We start from the raw sequence: 20,691 nt of genomic DNA, 5'->3' as shown, positions 1-20,691 counted from the left end.
ACTTTATGGATGAGGAACATAAGATCCAGATAGGTCAAGTAATTTGCCTAAGATGGAATAGGGAGTAAGGGTGACAAGTAAGGTTTGAAATCAGGACCAGTATTCTTTCCATTGTATTGAAGTCTCTCTTGAAGTCTATTCTAAGGTAGTGGTGTCGAGCTCAAATTCAACCCAGAGCCACTAAACCACCCATAAGGATCCCTGCAGCACATATAGTGACTTTGAAAACTATGTAGTAACATTTGCTATTACATAATTTTAATAGCTGTAACAAAATAAATGAAAATACAATAGAACATTGAAAATATAATAGATATTATACAATCTATTATACAATCATACAATGTTACTAATATTACTAAATCAGAAAACCATTTTCAACATTCCATCGTATTTTCATTTATTTTATTGCATCTTTTACAATTATGTAATAGCATAATTACATAAGTTTTTTTACATCTATTATCAATTATGTAACAACAATATTATTTTATAGCAATGAAGTTGTGTTTTTGTCCCTTCTGCTTGGGAGTGTCCACATCATCTTTAAAATAAGCATCCCTACAGAAGTATGTCTCAAGCCTTTTTATCTTCTCTTTGAGCAAGAAGGATCTTGTGTTTGTACTACATATAACTGAGTCTTAGAGGGTAGCTAGGTGGTGCAGTGGATAGAGTTGGACCTGGAGTCAGAAGGACCAGTGTTCAAATCTGGCCTCAGACACTAGCTCTATGATTTTGAGCAAGTCACATAATCCTGTTTACCTCAGTTTCTCATTTGTAAAATGAATTGGAGAAGAAAGTGGTAAAGCACTTCAGTACTTTTGCCAAGAAGAACTGAATGGGGTCAGGGCTAATTGAAATAACTCAACAACAGCTGAGTCTCAGTCTAGGAGACATATAGGACGCATAGGAAAGCCTGAACTCAAATCTCACTGTGTGCTCTTGGGAAAAATCACCTAATTCCTGACTCTCTCAAATTTCTCAACCATAAAATGGGTGTATCAATAGCAACTACCTCAAGGAGTTATTATGAGGATTAAAAGAGATAATATTTGTAAAGCACTTAGCACACTGCCTAGCACATGGTTGGTACTATGTAAGTGGTACCTATTCTTATTCTTATCTGTTATACAACCATTGAGCACTCAAAAGAACCTGTCAAAAGAATTTCTTAGTAGAATCTCTCAGAATGTCTCTGATCTTCTGATCTAATTTGATAAATAGTATCTTGCTGATCAACCTTTTCATTTATAACATCCCATTTATGTCAGTCTTTTATAAATGATGGATTCCATGGTTCTTCAGTGCATGAAAGTACATGGCTATCAATCACCAGGGGGCTAGTAATCTCAAATATCAATGTGTTCAGGGGCCATTGAATAATAGTAATTTATATATATATATATATATATATATATATATATATATATATATATATATATGCTAATCAACAGGAGGAAAGATTTTAAGACATTAAGTAAATAGCTTGGCTATTTTTTCTTAATTGTAGGTATTTACAATAGTTATTTTTTTCCTTTAGTGCTCAATGATTTATTATCAGTTTTATTATGTATTTCTCCTAAACCAGGTGAGAATTTTATCCTCTGTGTTTCAGATATGGAAAATAGAACAGAGAGAAAGCATGACTTTCCCTGTACCTCACCCAGAGTTAGTTGCAGATTTAGGAACAATACACTGTATTACACTGAAAATTTAGCTGGTTCCTTACTTCCCTCTGACAAGCTTCCAATGCCAGAAATCATTTAAGTCAGAAAAATTTCATCCTCATAGAAGGCAACTCTTGACAAAGTTCTCTTTTATATGCAGCTGCAAGGAACGTTTTCAACTTATGTAATTTCTCTCTTTGAGATGGAATGAAAAAGAAAAGAATAATTTTCTATGGGTATTCAGGACTCCATGCAGGCTAGAATACATGCAAAACTTTAATGATTTGAAATCCACAAGTCAAACCAAAACAAATTCTTCCTTTCTCATGGCAGATATGTGATGCAGTTCTAGAATCTGATGACTAACCAATTTAAAACTCGAATGGACATTTCTTGAGGCTTTTCCTTGAAATTCCCTTTCAGTTGGCTGTCTCCTTACCACTGAACCTTCCCAATGGTGGATGAAACTGTCCACTTCAGTACCAAAAGGACAAAGACTGTAAAATAATTTTCATAACTAAATCCACTTGCTGGAAAAAAAGTTTTACAATTTTAAACCATTTAAAGAGTCAAAACATCCCTCCTCTCAGCACACTGGACAACTCTGTAAGGCCAGAAATGATAGATGAGTTCGTCAATCTGCCCTTCTGATCTTTAAAAAAAACAGACTTTTAATCATCTGGAGTGATTTAGGAATACTTTTATTTCTATGTTGGCATTTCTGACTCTAGATTTAGTGCCCTATTCATGATACTACTTTCTGGTGATAGCATCTTGACATCTGATAGATGATAGTTTAATGTTTTACAGTTTACATAGTACTGTTTTCAAAGAGGGTCCTAGAACTGTCTTTAATGCAGATCAGAAATCACAATTTCAGATTACAAAGATCTAGGGAAGACTAGAAAGCAGCAATGTCTTTTTTGTCATACCCTAGGAATGTTTTTTCCCTGTCTTATGTTTACATGCATATTCTCTAGTATAGTCATATTGTAAGGTCTAACCTTTGCCCATATTGCACAGGAGAAAGACCAGTTCAGGTCCCTCAAGCAGGTATCTACAGTCAATCACTTTCCTTGAAAACTTTCATCAGGCCTTAAAAAGCAGTGACTTAAAAAATAACCAATCAGCATTATTATTAATAATGAAATATTAGTAGCATGTTTCCCACCCATTCTGAATCTGGCATGTTTAAACTAATTCTTTCATCAATTTACTTCCATCTTCTCCCTGGAGAAACTTGGAACAAAATAATACAGCTCTAATTGTACTTTTCCTGCAATGAGGGAGCTTTAATTTCCAGGGCTTTTAATTTATTTTAGTTTCTAAATTAATAATATGTGCATGATTGAGAGTAACTCATTAAATTTAAGTGTCATGTAGTAGCCTCTTAGAGGAAAAAGTACGAAGTGATCCTGATGTACTCCTAAATGTTACATTAGACTCATAAATCATATTTGTTATCTCTCTGCTTATAGTAGAAAATAGCTGAGGAGGTAAACTTAATTACTATAATTCTATTTCAACAAAGGCCACTCTCCTCCAGGAAGCCCAAGAATAGAATGTTCCACAAACAGATCAGACCTGACAGCTTTTCTGACCAATCAGAACCTTTTGTGTGGTTCTACTGGAAAACACAGGGTTTAGCCTTAGAATCAATAATTTTTATATATAACCGAGTTGCTTCCAAGGCAATTATGCAGGTTCTGAGTCTCAGAAACCCATCAGCATAGTCTGATTCATTTTCAGAGGATAATCACCTAGATTAAAGTGAACACTCCTGACATCCCCATAGAGCCTGATCTGGAGACTCACTAATGCTTGCTAGGATAAGCACCATACCCTTGTTGGAATCAGAGGTAGTTATCCTGGAACACATTGCAGGATTAATGGGAAGAAGGACTTCAAACAGTTATACTTTAATTTAAAAATAGGTTATAAAATACAAAGAATATTGTTTCTCTGGTAACATGCCTATGGGTGATCTTTGGCAATAGACTAGTCAATTAGTAAACATTTATTAAGAACTGATTATGTGTTGGGCACTGCACCAGAGATAAAAATATAAAAATCAGTTTCCCCCTTCAAGGAATTTACATTTCTGTAGGGGAAATGATATGTCTACACATATAAGTATATGCATAGTACAAATAAGAAAATACAAAGTAATTTTGGTTGAGGTTGTGAGATACATCAGAATTTACATTTGAAGGAAGCTAGGGATTCCACAGTGTCCAAGTGAGAAGGGAAGGCATTCCAAGAAGGGAGGACCAACTGCACAAAGGCACAGAGACCGGAGAGGTAGTGCCACATATGAAAAATAGCAAGGTTGGTTTGGCTGAATTCTACTTTATACAAGGGAATAAAATAAAATGCACTTGGTAATGTAGTTTGGAGCAAGATTGTGAAAGGCTTTAAAATCTTTGCCTCAAGTGACTATGGATATGAAGGGCATTTGTCCCAGTTTTGTTTTTTAAAATAAGGTATCTAGGCAGTAAAAAATAATGATGAATGTTGGAGGGGATGTGGGAAAACTGGAACACTGATATATTGTTGGTGGAATTGTGAACAGATCCAATCATTCTGGAGAGTAATCTGGAACTATGCTCAAAACGTTATCCAAATGTGCATACCTTTTGATCTAGCAGTGTTTCTACTGGGATTATATTCCAAAGAGATAGAGCTTAAGGGAGGGAAAGGGACCCACATGTGCAAAAATGTTTGTGGCAGCCCTGTTTGTAGTAGCAAGAAAATGGAAAGTGAATGGATGCCTGTCAAATGGAGAATGGCTAAATAAGTTATGGTATATGAATGTCATGGAATATTATTGTTCTGAAAGTGAAATGAGCAGAACCAGGAGATCATTGGACACAGAAACAACAAGATTATATGATGATCAGTTCTAATGGATGTGGCTCTCTTCAACAATGGGATGATTCAAACCAAAGTGATGAAAAGAGCCATCTACACCCAAAGAGAGGGCTGTGGGAGGTGAGTGTAGACCACAATATGGCACTCTCACTCTTTCTGTTGTTGTTTGCTTGCATTTTGTTTTCTTTCCTAGTTTTTTTCCTTCTTGATCCGATTTGTCTTGTGCAGCAAGATAACTGTATAAATATGTACACATATATTGAATTTAACATATATTTTTAACATATTTAACATGTATTGGACTACCTGCCATATAGAGGAAGGGGTGGGGGGAAAGAGGGGATAATTGGAAAAGAAAGCTTTGCAAGCAAGGGTCAATGTTGAAAAATTACCCATGCATATGTTTTGTAAATAAAAAGTTTTAATAAAAAATAAAATAAAAATGAATGAAAATAAAATAAAATAAAATAAGGTATCTATCAACCATGATTCGAAATAAATGATAAACTCTGCTACCCATATCTTGTTGGAGAGCTGGTGAAATTCAAGATGTTCAATAAGACATAGATTTTTAGAAATGCTCGATTTATGAATTTGTTGACAATGTATTTTTGTTATAAAGTTTTTTTTTTCCTTTTTAATGGGGGAAGGGGACTGGGAGGGAAAGAAAATAAATGTTCATTAACTGAAAAATAAAATTAAATTAAGAAAACATACACACAAATAAAGTAAATTATAAAGCTTCCTGGAATATCTGTAGCTCACAGAATTACAAACCTTATTGAAGAAGCAGTAGTTCAACACATAGCTGAATGGAAATCTACCCTACACATTGAGCTTGTGGCTCACTAATAATCATAATTCTTTTTTAGACCAACTGCTGTTAAGCTAATTTTCTTAACTACAGTACTGTATAGGGCTTTATATTTATTCCTATAAAGTCTATTCTTGTTAGATATAGATCAACATTCACCTGTCAATATCATAGCATCATAGAATCAGAGACTTCACATTGTTACAAGACCCCATATGGGGCTGTGACCCACAGGGAGATTCTCATCCAACAGCTGCATTTTATAGATTAAAAAATTGAAGCCCAGATAGACTGTGTTCTTTCCGTGGTATCATATGGGCATAAACTGGATACTCCTAACTTTGAGGAAATGGATTATGCTGATTTAACTATTGCTGTTGTTTACTTGTGTTCCACTCTCTGTGACTTCATTTAGGGTTTTCTTGGCAAAGATTCTGGAGTGGTTTGTCATATACTTCTCTAGCTCATTTTGCAGATGAGGAAATGGAGGCAAACAGGGTTAAGTGATTTGCCCAGTGTCATATAAACGTGAAGAAAGATTTGAATCAAGTCTTTGCTGACTCCAGGTCTAGTGTTCTATCCATTTCACTATCTAGCTGCCTCTGACTTAATCATAGTAAAGTTAAAGTTGTGTTAATATTAAATTAACAACATTAAAGCTTGAAGTGATATTAGAGGCCATCTAAGACAATACCTTCACTAGAAAGAGAAAGAGACTGAAGTTCAAAGAGGTACAAATTCGGAATTAATGTGTTACTGAGCTAGAATGAGACCTATTTGGACTCTTAGAACTTCTCACTACATCATCCTTTTTCAAGTGCTTTCCAATATGAGAAAAGTCATTATAATGCACAGTAGAAAGAAGAGAAGTCCAGATCCGTATAAGTGTTCTATGAAACAAATGCAAAGATGAAAACATAGTTGCTTGGGAAGTATGTCCTGGCCTTCTGGAAAGATCAACTTTTGAAAACTGTTTTAATTTTCAAAAACAAACATTAAGAAGATTTGACAGCACATTGCTTTCAAGATAAATGAGTCATCTCATGTTCCTGTCTAGCTTTCAGCTTAACTTCTAGAATAAAGTGACAGTGGTATATACCACACAAGCTCCTTACTCTCCTCCCCTCTGCCAAAACTTGCCTTAATTCTCGCCTCTTCCAAGAAATCTACCATGATTAGTAATTATGAAAAGAATGCCTGACATTCATTATAAGGATTTTGCTTCTATTTTATTTGAGGGGAGCAGAAAAGTGGGGTGGGATAAAGAAAAAATAAATGGTTGATAATTGAAAAAATAAATACAATCAAAAAATAAAGAATGCCTTCTTAACCTGACATTAGCATCACCCTAATTATATATCCCATTTCCAGGAAAACTAAAAGTTAAAGGAATAAGTTTCTTGGGGTATGACTTGTTTACTTTTACTAAGAACCAAAAGAAAAAATAAAACATAACAACAAACCTTATTCTTTTTAGAGAGCAGGAATTATTGCTTTTTGTATTATTAATAGAGAGCCTATCACACTACAGATACTTATATTCTGGGTCCAATAAACAAGTTCAAGAAACTCTTTCTACTATCCTTATACTCCACTGCCTTTAATCTGGCTCTCCTTATATGGGTTTAAGCTAGCTCACATCCTTAGCAAAGACTCAGTAACCACTTTGGGGAGTCAGAGTGTTATAGAATTTGAGATATAGAAGGAACCTAAATGATCACCTTGTCTAACCCATATCCAAAGGCAATTCCTACTACCAGATTCTTCTCAAATACTTCTCCAACATGTGCTTGGGAATTTCCTAAAAGAAGGAAGCCACCCCATTTCAATGTAACCCATTCTACTTTTGGTTATTTCTTAGTATTATAAAAATTTTCCAGCTATCACCCATTGCTCCTGATTCTATTAGAATAAGACATATTTCTTATATATAGTCAAGTCTCTTTTGTGGGGGCTTTGGCCCTAGAAAATGATGCAAAAGTAAAAAATGAGAATGTTGATACATTGAACCTAAGGGAAATAGGAGATTGGGTTCCCATGACCACCAAAAATTGGAATCTTTCACTTGATATTGCTGAAAACATATTTTTCTACATACAGTTCTTTATACAAAACAAGAATTCTGATAATACACATTTTTTCTAACACAATGACCATGAAATAACCCATAAAATGCAGTTCATAAAATGAAATTAGTAACATTTCCCCACTAATAATTCCCTAGAATTCTGTGACCTTTTGTGCTAACATCTCAATAAAAAACATTGATTCCAGATAATATTCACTTTTCATAACATGTGAAATCTATAGTACTGTTTATTTCAATAAGTTGTATAATTTTTATAACTGTATATTATATAACTGTGTATTTTTATAATTGTATATTATTGTATATAATTGAATAAATTAACAATTTATAATTGCACATTGTAAATGCTTTTAAAACTGTACTTTCTACTATATCAGATGATAGTGTGAGGGTATTATATTGTACATTCTATTGCTGGGAAACCTCTTTACCTTGGTTGCCTTCTAAAAACCAAAGGAGAAATTGTTGGTACTTCAGTAATTGCTATTGGAAGACCCTGAGATTGGAGACATCTTAATATTGCCTCTAATACTTTGTCTTTCATGGCTGGGAGATGGCATGGAGATCCTGAATTATCTCAGAGTGTGAGATCATAGTGGAAGTGAGCTGAAATTTAATCTTGAGGTTGCAAACCAGGTTGGGATCAGTAGCTTCAAAGTTTCTAGTTAGATAATCAAAAAGTCCTACAGTGATTGCAGACTTTCTGGCACTAAGTTTATCTTTTCTCACTGAGCCACATCAATGACTTTGTACTTGGATTTAGAGCCTGAAAATCTTACACTTTCCATATTGCAACACAAATCTTGAGTTTTAAAGTCAAACAATGAAAATCTGCAATGTATGCATGGAGAGTGCTTTACAACTGTAGAGTGAACAAGATCAGTAAAATGCCTAGTAGGATACCAGCTACTCTACAAACCTGCATCAGTCATACCTCTTATTTTTTCTCTACTGTGTATAGCCGCAGAAATGCCTGGTTGCCAGTGTGAAAATGAATATCTAGGTACTTATAAAATCATGCGAATGCTTGAAGTCAAGAAAGTTAAATGCCTAAATGTTGAGAACTGAATATACTTAAGACTTTATAATTGTATCTAAAGACCTCAGATACTTGAAGATAGCAATCAGGTCCCTGTGTCTTCTCTTCTCCAGACTTAGCATCCTCAGTTCCTTCAAATAGTCCTCACATATCAAAGACTCAATCCCACTCACCATACTGGTTGTCTTGCTGGGTGAGAAAAAGAAGAGGAGGTCACCATTTTATCAATACTCTCTTTAATCCATTGGTTCCAAATTGAATATAACACCCTATTTAAATTCTTGCAAGGGCAGAAGACAGAAGCATTACTCCCTCTTTATTCCTAGATGCTATATTCCTTTTAACATCACCCTGAAAAAAAAAATATATATATATATATATATATATATATATATATATATATATATATATATATCAAAGGCACTAGATGGCTTATGAGATCCCTTTCAACTTTGAAATGATCTAATTTATGTGATTCTGTAACTTTGGCAATATATGTCATTCTCTATTTATTTTTCTCATCTGAATGAAACTTGGTACCCTTTCTTCTTTGGATATTTTATTTATTGAAATAAACAAAAACAACGACAGCTGTGTGAGAAAATTAAGAAAGGCAATCCTTAGTCAAAAAAGTTATAGAAGGTTGAGATGGATGATTTACATAGGACTATACAGGAATTTTAAAGATTTTGAGGTTGGTAACTGGCAAATGCTAATAACTAGAACTTTTTGACAAGTATAAAACACTTGTATTTTGCCTATCTTGGATGTTTCTAACAGAAATATGAATTTTGTTTCACAGAGGTGAGTCATTTTACATAAAGAAATTCTGCTTTGAGGCAGGAGTCAGAAACTGAAGATAGAAGATTGAAAAAGCAGAGGAAGGGAAAAGAAATTGAATTTTATTTTGATTGAAAGGAGATAAGCTCAGCTAAGTCCATCCTAATAACTGGTTCATAGAAAAACAACTAATTGGAGAGTTAAGAAAAAAGTTTAGAAGTCACATTACCTCCCTATTCAGCTGATTGGAAGAAAAACTGCTGCTTAGGGCTGATTGGAGAAATGAAGACTCATCAGCTGCCAAGCAGGGTGGGAAAAAAGGAGGCTTTTCAGCCATTTTTTTTTTTTTTAACATATAGGACTTTTTGTTTATTTCTTTATGTTGGCAATCACACAGTATACTTGAATGGATCTGTGATTTGATTAATTTCCAGATTTTCTTCAGAGATGCAACCCATCCATGCCTAACCAGCCTGTCTAATTCTTTTTATCCCATAGTAAATCCCAATGAATACTAAAGCTATCTGCCTATCATTCCTCACTAAGGGAACAGAGCCCATCTCTTCCTGTCCTATTTTCTGATGACACTCTTTACTCTTGTAATTTTTCAGAATTTCATATTGTCTGTATATTATAATTTCTTCTTTGTATCTTACTATTGCCCTCTGTGTGATGCTTATGTTTAATCCTTCAAATGCAGTGATATTCCAAGTTGTTGTTTGTCCTTCATTTTTGAAGATCTAAAGACATAATGGATGATTCCAAGTATTATTACTATTTTAATCTACCTTGTTTTTTTTTTTTTGTTGTTGTTGTTTGTTTGTTTTTTGCTAATGAAAGGGGAACAAACCATCCAGAATTTGTCTGTTTTTATTGCCACTTCTAGTTTAAGAGTATGTTTGAATAGCTTTGCAAATCTCTAACTTGGAGGAACTGCTTTTGACTAAAATAACATAATTCTGCATACCAAAGGATGCGTTTGAATATTCAAATCAGTAGGGAAGATGTGATTTTTTTAATGCCATCCAGCAGGTGATTTTTAGTGCCAGCTATTCTCTAAGAAGACCAAGGACCTGGTGTAGACCAGAGCTGTCCCTATACACAGAGATTTCCTTATTCATATGTCTCTGTTACATTTCTGTAAGTTTGCGAGTGAGTGTTCTACTGGTGGGAGAGAATGCCCCATATTTTTGGTTGGACTATAATGTTATGATTAATCTTAATATTATATTTAATATAATTAAGACTAAGTGGTGCCATCATAGCTGATTCATTCAAGTAGGAATCATACCTATAGGGGGTTGGAAGCTGCAGTTGTAAGTAGTAAATATATAGTTTTCTTTACTACATTTACAATTAGGACACTAAAACTGAGTGGTGTTAGTGAGTGGCCACTCTTATCTAGGAACACTCCCAACTGCCAGCAAATTGATGGTATTCTTAAGGAAAGTTAGGAGAGAGAGAGAGAGAGAGAGAGAGAGAGAGAGAGAGAGAGAGAGAGAGAGAGAGAAGTCATCCTAAAAAGAACAGGTACCTGTTCATGTTCAAGCTGCATGCAACATAAGACATCTGTTTAGACTCCTTCTGTAATTCCAGGATTCTATTGATTGATTTAAAGGTAGTTTTTGAATGAGGCACTTATATCTTTATGCTATAGAGAAAGTAATGGATTTGAAACTGGACTGCTTGTTACCTCTGAGAATTTAGGTAAATTATTCAGCCTCTCAATTACCTCATCTGTAAAGTGAAGGAAACCCTGGGTGTGGTATCACACCCCTATCTATAATCTCTGCTACTATAGAGAGAGACTGAAATGGTTGCATTTCTTGATCTTGGAAGTCATGAGCTACAGTGGGTGAGGCTGTTTAAGTGCCCACACTAAGTCTAGCAACTGTGTGGTGAACTTCCCAGAGAAGAGGTGTGGGTGTGTAGAGGAGTTGGGCAGAAATGAGACCAGGCTAAGGAGGGTCAAATTAGATCAGGTTAGAAATGGAGCAAGTCAAAGCTTCCATGACGATTAACATCTGTGGCACATTTAGCCCAGGCAAGATAGGAAGACCCAGTCTCTAAAATAAAATTAAATGAAAGCATCAGAGTAGGTGACTTCTAAAGTCCCTCCCAGCTCCAAAGATACAATGCTATAAAAAGGTGATTTGTGAAATTTCAGTGCAAAATGGATGATAGGACTGAATTATTTTTAACTCTCTGGGAGTTGTGTAAAACCGCAAGCAATAAACTCTAATAGCTAGGGATTCAGGAGTGGGGAGTATTGTTTATTTCCCTTATCCTTAATTTATACCACCCCTCTTTCTCTCTGTCCCTTAATATATACTCCATTTTTTATAATCCCAACATGTCCAATTTCTTTGATCATATCATTCTTTGATCACTCTGTTTTCTGTGCCTATCTAAAACTGATGCATTTTTTAAGGCTAAACTTTAGGCTTCATGAACAAATCTATTTTATAATCACCATTTCTTCCACTAGACTCGTCTTGCTGTTGTTGCTGTTTGTCTTTTGTTCTCCAAGAGGACCGTGACATCAAGAGGGGATGCCATGATATGCAAATGAATTAGATTTAAGTGAGGGAGGGCTGTTCAATGTCAGCTACCTCATTTTCCCCTTCATAGTCATCTGAGTCCAGTGACCAGATATAGTTCAGGATGACTGGAGATGGCCCTGGAAGAAATAGGAGATCTCGGCTTTTTTAAGCTAAGATCTTCCAACAGGTCTCAGTTTGACTGAGATCTCAACCATTCAATGATTAAGACTAGGTAGCAATTGCTTCTTTGATCTAATTTAAAAAAAAATCTGATGCCTAACCTGCCATCTTGTCTTGGATGTTGAAAATATTCAAAGAAGTCTGGAGCTTTTATCTATATATGTGACTAGCTTTCTTGGTTGAAGTCAAAACCAGGGCACTCAGCAACAAAGCAAACTGCATTGATACTAATTATCATTAGGTAAATAGCTGTCACCATTACAACATCATTAATGTACTAAAATTTAAAGAAATGGCAATATAAACAATATAACAGAGCTATAATAGAAGCTTTACATAGACTGAAAATTGTAAGATTAAAAATGATAATTCATCTCCTCTTTTCCTATGGGTTGGAACATCAGCATTAGAATTATCTGAGGATGGAGTTTAGAAAGACTCCAAACAACTTGCTGCCCTATAGAGTTGGTCCAAATAAACAATCACTGAAGTTGAGACTATGCAATGATGAATAATTCTGCCTCATTTCAGAGAAAATCTAAACTTAGTTACTTGGGGACTATTTTGGGGGTGTCTGTGGGGGGGTGTGGCCTTTTATTCTATTTTACTGTATCAAATCAGCAGCTGTCTACTGGTTTTGAGGAAAAACACTCACAAGTTATATTTACTATTAATATCAACACAGGCCAATGGCACTAAAGACAGAGCCAAGCAAGCAGCATCTGAGGGCCATTTGATAAATGTATACTGATAAAAGCATCTTGAAGTAAATAAATAATGCTCTGTGTTTGATTTTTTAAACTGAAATATCAGCTTATGTTTCTAACTGAATCTTAAGCAGGACTGGAATTTCCAAAGGAATTATCAAAATAACCCTCTACTCTCCTACACACCACACATATCTCATTTCTCTTCCATATCTTTTACTGGAGATGCTGAACACCATTGTAATTTTCTACATTTCAGACTCAGGGCATTAACTGGATTATGTACTGTCTTCATACCATTTGTTTGCTTCTTATATATGGATGCCTATTCTCTGGTTATAGAATTCCTTGAGAGCAGTGATTTCTTTTGTTTTCCTTTTTATCCATTCATTTGTTTGTTTCTGTGAGACATTTGGGGTTAGGTGACTTGCCTTGGGTCACACAGCTAATAAATGTTAAATGTCTGAGGTCAAATTTGAATTCATGTTCTTTGGATTCCAGGGCCAATGCTCTGTTTCTTATTTTTAAGTCCTCAATGAATAAGAAACCTGACCTTAGAGTCAGGAAGTTGTAGGTTCAAGTCCTTTCTTTACACATATTGGCTGTGTGACCTTGGGTAAGTTACTTGATTTAGTCCTTTCTAGGATTATAAATTGTAAAGAAGATGCTAACTTACATCATAGAGAGGTTACTCTGTACTAGAAATCAGAGCTATCATCATATTTCACATATAGGAGAAAGTTGCTGTTGATTGATTGATTGAAGGGGTCAGGTCATATATGTCTATCCTTTTCTAAGTCCTGAATATGATCAAATACTTCTGGCTTAAGAATATTTATTTGTCACCATCATTATTTACCATCACGTAGGAAACTTTAAGGAAACATTTAAGAGATCCTTTAAACCTTAAGGAAACTTAAGGAAACATTTAAGAGATCCTTTAAAACTTGAGCACCTAAATATAAACTATGACCGTCTTCCTAAGTTGTCCATTACAGAGAATCATAACAATCAACATGACCTAAAGACCTAATGAGAGATGAAGGTATGACAACTGGCAACCAGTTTTGCTTGTTGGCTTGGAAGTTGCTTAAAATTAAGTCAACTTGAACCCTCAAATCTAGACTTGGCTCTCTTAAGCCAAAAATAAACTTGAAAATAAAAGATGAACTGAACATTGGAAATTCTCCAGAAATGCCTGAACTCAACAGTTTCAGTGTAGTGGAAACCATAGTCAATTATGGTGGTTCTATGAAGTGAGTTCATTAACCTGGGCATTGATCCATCCTCACCCCCAGATTCAAAGTCCCCTTGGGCCATCTCAGTGGTTTGGAAACCATGGGTTAGAGGAAGTATCAATGGATCCACAATAAGAAGACAGGATTTTAATTCCAATTTTTTAAAATGACTATCTTTGCAAACACTTGATCCCAGTTTCCACATTGATAAAAACAATAGGGTTGGAGTAGACAATTTCCAATTTACATTAATTCTCTAAATCTAAGTTTCTCTGTTTGGTGTTGGAGAATATCTGAGGGGGTATGATAACGTTGCCTAGAGAGCCAGGAAGATTTACAGTCTGAAAAAATCTGTTGGACTCAAACTTAAGGGATGGCATGACTCATTTTACCTCTTAATTTCTGGAGTAGTTCTGGTATAGAAAGTAGACTTTTGAGTAATTCTCTAGAGTAATTTACAGGAAATTATGTATTGTAGGATTCAGAAATAAGGGTTTGAAATGGATTTATTACCCCTAGTTCCAAACCAGCTTGAGGTTTTTGTGATAGGAAGACTGGTACGTCTTAGGAGAGGCAAAAGGAAATGAAATGTCATATTTCCACTTGTTTGGGTTGATTGAGTTGTGATTTGCCATTTGTCATAGTACCTGGACTAAAATGCACCAGAATTTTCCCAGCAGATTTTCTCATATTTTGGAGACAGAGGGAAAGGAAATGGAAATGTTTCATTGATACAAGGATTTGCTGCAGGCTGGGAATCCTGTATGTTGACAGTTTAAAGCAAGAAACTTGACATTAGTAATATTTCACATTTTTGCCCCACAACTTGCTGGCTTTTGTTGATGAACTAAAAAACTATCAAGAGTTCTAGAAATTAGGAATAGTTATTCCTGCTCCTACCACCACCACCACCACTACCACCACCACCATCACCACCACCACCACAACAACAACAAAACAACAACTATTACTACTACTACTACTACTACTACTACTACTACTACTACTATTACTACTACTACTACTACTGCTGCTACTATTACTTGTTCAGGATCACAGAGGTGACAAGAATCTGAAGCAGATCTTTCTGATTAGAAATCCAGTGCTCTCTCTACTACATTGCTAATAGGAATTATACAATGAGCAGGATTTAGAACTTCATAGTGGGAGGAGACTGGCTTAGATTATAATTTGGAAATGCTTTAATATTCTCTATTATTCTAAACCTTTTGCTATCAACAAGAGCATTAAAAAAATACAAATATCTCTTTAAAGAGGATATACAGAGATAAATCATGGAACATCCTGATCTTAGAGAATGAAAATGACAAACAATCCCCAAAGCAATAAAAAGTTACAGGATGAGCATAGATTGCACCATGATGCCAAAGGATATGCTTTTGCAGCCAAGACCAGAAACAAAAAATTGGTTATGCATGTTGCAAGAGAGGCAATAGATGGACAATACAAGTGGCATATGGTATCCCTGAGATATTAAAAGTAGAAAGAGTGATTTTCTACTAGTAGATCAATTTGGGATTAATGAAAAGCAAGGACACATGTCACATGGATTAGGAAGGGTTACAATATTCATCAGTTGAAAAGATAGTTTCTTGGGCCAGCTAGATGGTGCAGTGGATAGAGCACCAGCCCTGAAATCAGAAGGACCTGAATTCAAATCTGGTCTCAGACACTTAACACTGGGCAAGTCACTTAGTCCCAATTGCCTCAACAATAAAAACAAAAACATAAGTTGGTTTTCCTAATGAAATCACAGCTCTACTAAAGTATAAAAACATTTTTTGCAAGTAGTTTTGCAAGTAGATGGTACTTAATAAATGACTAATCAACTGAATTATGTGACAGACATAAATAATCTATAAGTCTCCTTATTAATATTTTAGGGATGTTAAAATGCATAAGAACTTCTGAATCCCAACTTATAAAGCAACCTACCATATGTATTTTGTTTCTATTGTCACTCAGAGTAATTAAATAGATCTTTGTTAAAGATCTACAAGGAGCAAGGTACTTAAATAAAAAAGCAAAATAAAAGCCTCCGATTCAAAGTAGTTTACAAAATTTTGAAGAGACAAAATATAATGATGATGATAATTATAATTAGCATTTACATAGTGTTTTGAGGTTTGCAAAATGTTTTCACAAATTTGATCCTCACATTAGCCCCATTTTACAGATGAGGCAATTGAGGCAGAGAAAAATTAAGTGGCTTACCCAGGGTCACACTGCTAGTGTATGAGACTGGATTTGGATTCAGATATCGACTACAAATCCATCCTTCTATTTATTGTACCATCTACCTGCCTCAAATAAAAACACATACAGAATAATACAGAATAATTTTAAGAGGGGCTGAGCTCTGACAATGGGGGTATCAGTAAGGAACTAGTGTGGGAGGTGGATCTGAACTAGATTCTGAAAGAAACTTGGGAAATATTTACTTAAGTTAAAAATAAGGGCTATTTAAAAAAATAGCAGTGGTGACAATAGTCATTATTAGAAACATGTTCACTTTTACTGCTTTTGTTCAGGGCCAGTGCTAAATGGGGCAGTTAGATAACTCACTGGGCTTAGAATCAGGGAGAACTAAGTTCAAATCTAGCCTCAGGCACAAATAACTTACCCTCTCTTTGCCTCAGTTTACTCAGTTGAAAAATGGGGACACATATGATTTTCAGGGAGTCCCAAAGAGAAGTAACATTGATAGCAGGATTATCTGCTCCATTCAGGAATCTCAAAACATTGTAAAAAATTAAAAAGGAGTTTCTCTTTCTGAGATAATTTGGGGAGTATGTCTTAGAAATGAATTCAGAGAAGTAAAAACATTTCATGTACAACCTCAATTTTTTTCCTCTCAAAACATCTCTTTCAGCAATATCAGTATGATCTTTTAAAATATTACTAATCACAATGATGCCTAACGAATGTGAAACACCAAATTGTGGAATCCTAAGTATCTCTGTATACTGTAGTATCATACATGTCACAAGCTAGCATAAAAATCTGTAATAAAGATGAGGAACGAAGAGGGCTGATAGTCCTGGAATCTACTGTCATTGGGAATGTGTTAAAGATGGAGCAATACATACATATATATACAATACATAAAAGGAATGGGATAAAGGGAAATAATGATAAGAGGGCAAAAGGATAGGGGGTGGGGAAGATAAGGGAGGGATACCTTCATTTGGTGGTTTAAATAATAGAATGGCAAGGGAGTGGAGAGAAGTAAAGTAGATGAGTCAGGAGGGACAGGAATGGGGTGAGGGGCAGAAGCAAAGGAGAAGAGTGAGGAAGAATAAGAATAGGGTGAGAAGGATAATGAGGAAATTAAGAAAGAGGAAAATAAACAAGTAATTATAGCTTAAAATGTGAATTGGATGAATTCATCCATAAAATGGAAACAGATAATGGATTAAAAATTTGAACTGAAGAATATGTTGCTTTCAGGAAATGCTATAAAAATAAGAGATAAACACAAACATAAAAAAAAATCAGGAGTAGAATTTGGTATGTAAAAAAAGGCAGGGTTATTGATCATGATCTCAGATAAAATTAAAGCTAAAACAGACTCAATCAAGGGAGAAAACTAGGGAAACTACACCAAATGCCAGCCATATTAATCAATATTGTTTTAGATGATTTAAAATAACTAGGGTTGGAATGGAATGATGAGTAGAATTTAGAAACATAAGGAAAGACTTGGACTTATGAAGGAAGATGTTATCCATCTTCAAAGAAACAGAAGACAGTGTGGAAATGTTTAGTAAGGTCTTACATATATGCATATGATTATATATGTGTATATATATATATATATAAATATCAATATCTATCTCTATGTATAATATATGTATGATGTGTATATATATGTGTGTGTGTGTGTATGTATAAATGTGTATGTATATGTATACACACACAAATATATCCTCACTTAATTGTAATCTTCTTTGATGGGGATGATGATGAGGAAAACAGTAAAGTAAATTATGCATAACTGAGAACAAAAGTAAACCCACAAAGAAAAAGAAAAGTGGACTCTGAACACAAGGTGTAGTTTTATTATATTTACTTTCTTGAAATGAAAATTTATTGTTTTGTATTCATGTGCTGCTATGCACATGGCAATGTTTTTTCTTTTCTTATTTTGTATTTATGCTTTAAATAAAATAAAAATCCCCAGTGAAACACTAAATAGGAATTATTTATAAAATTAAAAATGAGATTCTTGAGTGTAAGAAAAACATTGAAGCAATAAATAAAACTGGGAGATGATTTTATATAAAAATCCAATAAAATAGATGAACCATTGGTTAATATTATTTTAAAAAGAGAGAAGACCAAGTCACTAATATTAAAAATTGTTAAGGACAATTAATGATTGTCCTTAGTGAAGGGGCAGGTTAATTCTCCGAGAGCCTTTACAGGTATGAATCATAACATCTGAAGGAGTTGCAAAGCAGCCTTTACTAACAGAAATTCCTTGTGGATTGGGAATGAAATAAATTGGAGGCAAGAGGGAAGAGGAGAGAGGTCAGAGAACAGCAACTGTCTCTCAGTCTCTTTGTATCATCATCATCCTCTCACATGAAGAGATCCATTCTACAGATCTGAGTTAGACCTCCAGCAGCCACTGGTAGGTAGCTTCCAAATCACAACAAAAAATGAAAAGGTTGAATATACAACTAATGAAAATGAAATCAAAGCAATTACAAGGAGTTATTTTGTCTAATTATATGCAGCTAAATTTAACAACTTAAATGAAATGGAATGATAGGGATGAAATACTACTAACTATAAGAAATGATGAGCTAGTTGATTTTAGAAAAATAAGGAAAGACTTGAACGAAGCAATGGAGAATGAAATGAGCAGAATCAAGAGAACATTGTACACAGGAAAAGCAAAATACTTCTAAGAATTACTTTGAATGGCTAAGTCAATTTAAGTATAATATATACTCAAATCATCTACCTATGAAGATGCTATCTACATACAGAGAAAGAACTGACAAATAGATGCATAACATGCTTTTGTCTCCTACCTACCTACCTATCTATCTAGAGATATAGTTATCCATACACACACACACACACACACACACACACACACACGCATGTTTGAGTTTAATGATACCCTTCTCTAGGGTAGGATGAGGAGGGAAAGAAAAAAAAAAGTGCATAGCAGAGAACATAAGAAAATTTGGAAGCACAGAAAAACAGGATAGTTTTGAAAATGATGTATAGTTTTTTCAAGTAAAAAAAGTGTGAAAGGGAAATTAATAGTTTTCTGTTGAATCCTTTCTTCATATTGTTTATAAGAAATTTATACAATTTATAATAGTAACACTGTAGAAACAACTTTGTAAAATCTAAGAACTCTGATCAATGTAAATAGTTTAAATAACTAAACAAAACAAAACAAGGTAATGCAAGCGAATGCAAGTTACTTTGTACTTTAAATGCCTATCTTGAAAGGAGTTGATGTTTGTAAGTAGTCAAATGAGAATTACTATCTTGTTTTGTACTTTTGACTCAAATCGAATCTTTGATTGAGTTCTTACATGAAGGGGAAGAAGTGCTTCTGGTCTCTGATGTCTAGTTTCTTTAGATTATATATTCTTGATAAATTGTTGCAATGAAATCAAAAGGAGAAAACATCAAAGAAGTTTAGAAGCTGTTTAGTTTTCACAGCACCAGAACAATTAAATGTAACTTGTTTTGGAGAGAAAAAATAATTCCATTTCCATTTTCAAGAAAATCTCATGAAAACTTTATGGAAAGAAAACATTACTGCCATAGTGTGCATATGTGTGCAGCCCCAGACACCAAAGGCCAACAATGATCCAATCATAACATTTTTTTTTCACCTTTCCTGGGTTCTTTGTGGGATTCAGCCAAGGTGAAGTGTGGAAGAATCTTTGAGGCTGATTTCAGAGCTTGAAGCAAAGAAAAGCAAGAATGTCTTATGGGAAGATGATAATACTGATTCTCCACAGTCTAGGTTCTTTTCATTCCACCATTTCAAACCAGTGTCATGCTCTTTTCTTGCCTTTCCATGATCCATCCCACGAGAGATATTGGAGAACATACAAGAGAATTTGGATAAAGGCCAAATTATGGCAAATTTGTCTTACAAAGGAATTTTGAAGTTATGTTCCTGTGACTTCACAGGATTATAGCTATAGTACTACAGGAAGCCTCACAGGCCATTCAATCTGCCTTTCCTCCCCCAATTTACTAACAGGGAAATTTAGGCACAGTGAATTTACATGACTTGTCCAGGACCGCAGAGGTTGTAAGTATCAAAAATAGGATTTGCATCCAGGTCCTCTGTCTCTAGAGCAAGTATTCTGAAAAAAAAACCCTCTGTACTCAGAGTAAGAAAGTCCTAAGTTTGAATCCTGACTGGATTCAAAATAAGCTACTTATATTTATTATATTTATTCATTATTATATATTATATAACTATATATTATATGTAATATTATATTATAAATATTGTATTTATATATATTTATAACTGTGATCTTGGACAAAGCACATAATCTATCTTAACCTTTTCAAGGTGGGGATAATGATAGTGCCAATTCACAATGTCTTTGTGAAGATCAAATCAGATTGCAAATATCTATGTATAAATATATCTTGCTATATATCACTTTGTAAATCTTAATGGGCTATATGTGATAGTTTTTTTTATTATTTTTAATAGTCAACTAGCTTCCTATGCAATCCTTGTGAG

General features: G+C 34.4%; 1 protein-coding gene across 3 annotated transcripts in view; it reads right to left on the bottom strand.

Moving 5' to 3' along the window:
- LOC100922822 (putative thiamine transporter SLC35F3) overlaps positions 1-20,691 on the bottom strand; it is a 138,507-nt gene that overhangs the window by 95,173 nt on the left and 22,643 nt on the right. The gene's annotated exons all lie outside the window — the stretch shown is intronic.

This window comes from Sarcophilus harrisii, chromosome 4, assembly GCF_902635505.1.
Source record: "Sarcophilus harrisii chromosome 4, mSarHar1.11, whole genome shotgun sequence".
Taxonomy (NCBI): Eukaryota; Metazoa; Chordata; class Mammalia; order Dasyuromorphia; family Dasyuridae; genus Sarcophilus; species Sarcophilus harrisii.
The sequence above is the reverse complement of the archived record's forward strand: the minus strand, read 5'-3'. Positions and strand labels throughout refer to the sequence as shown.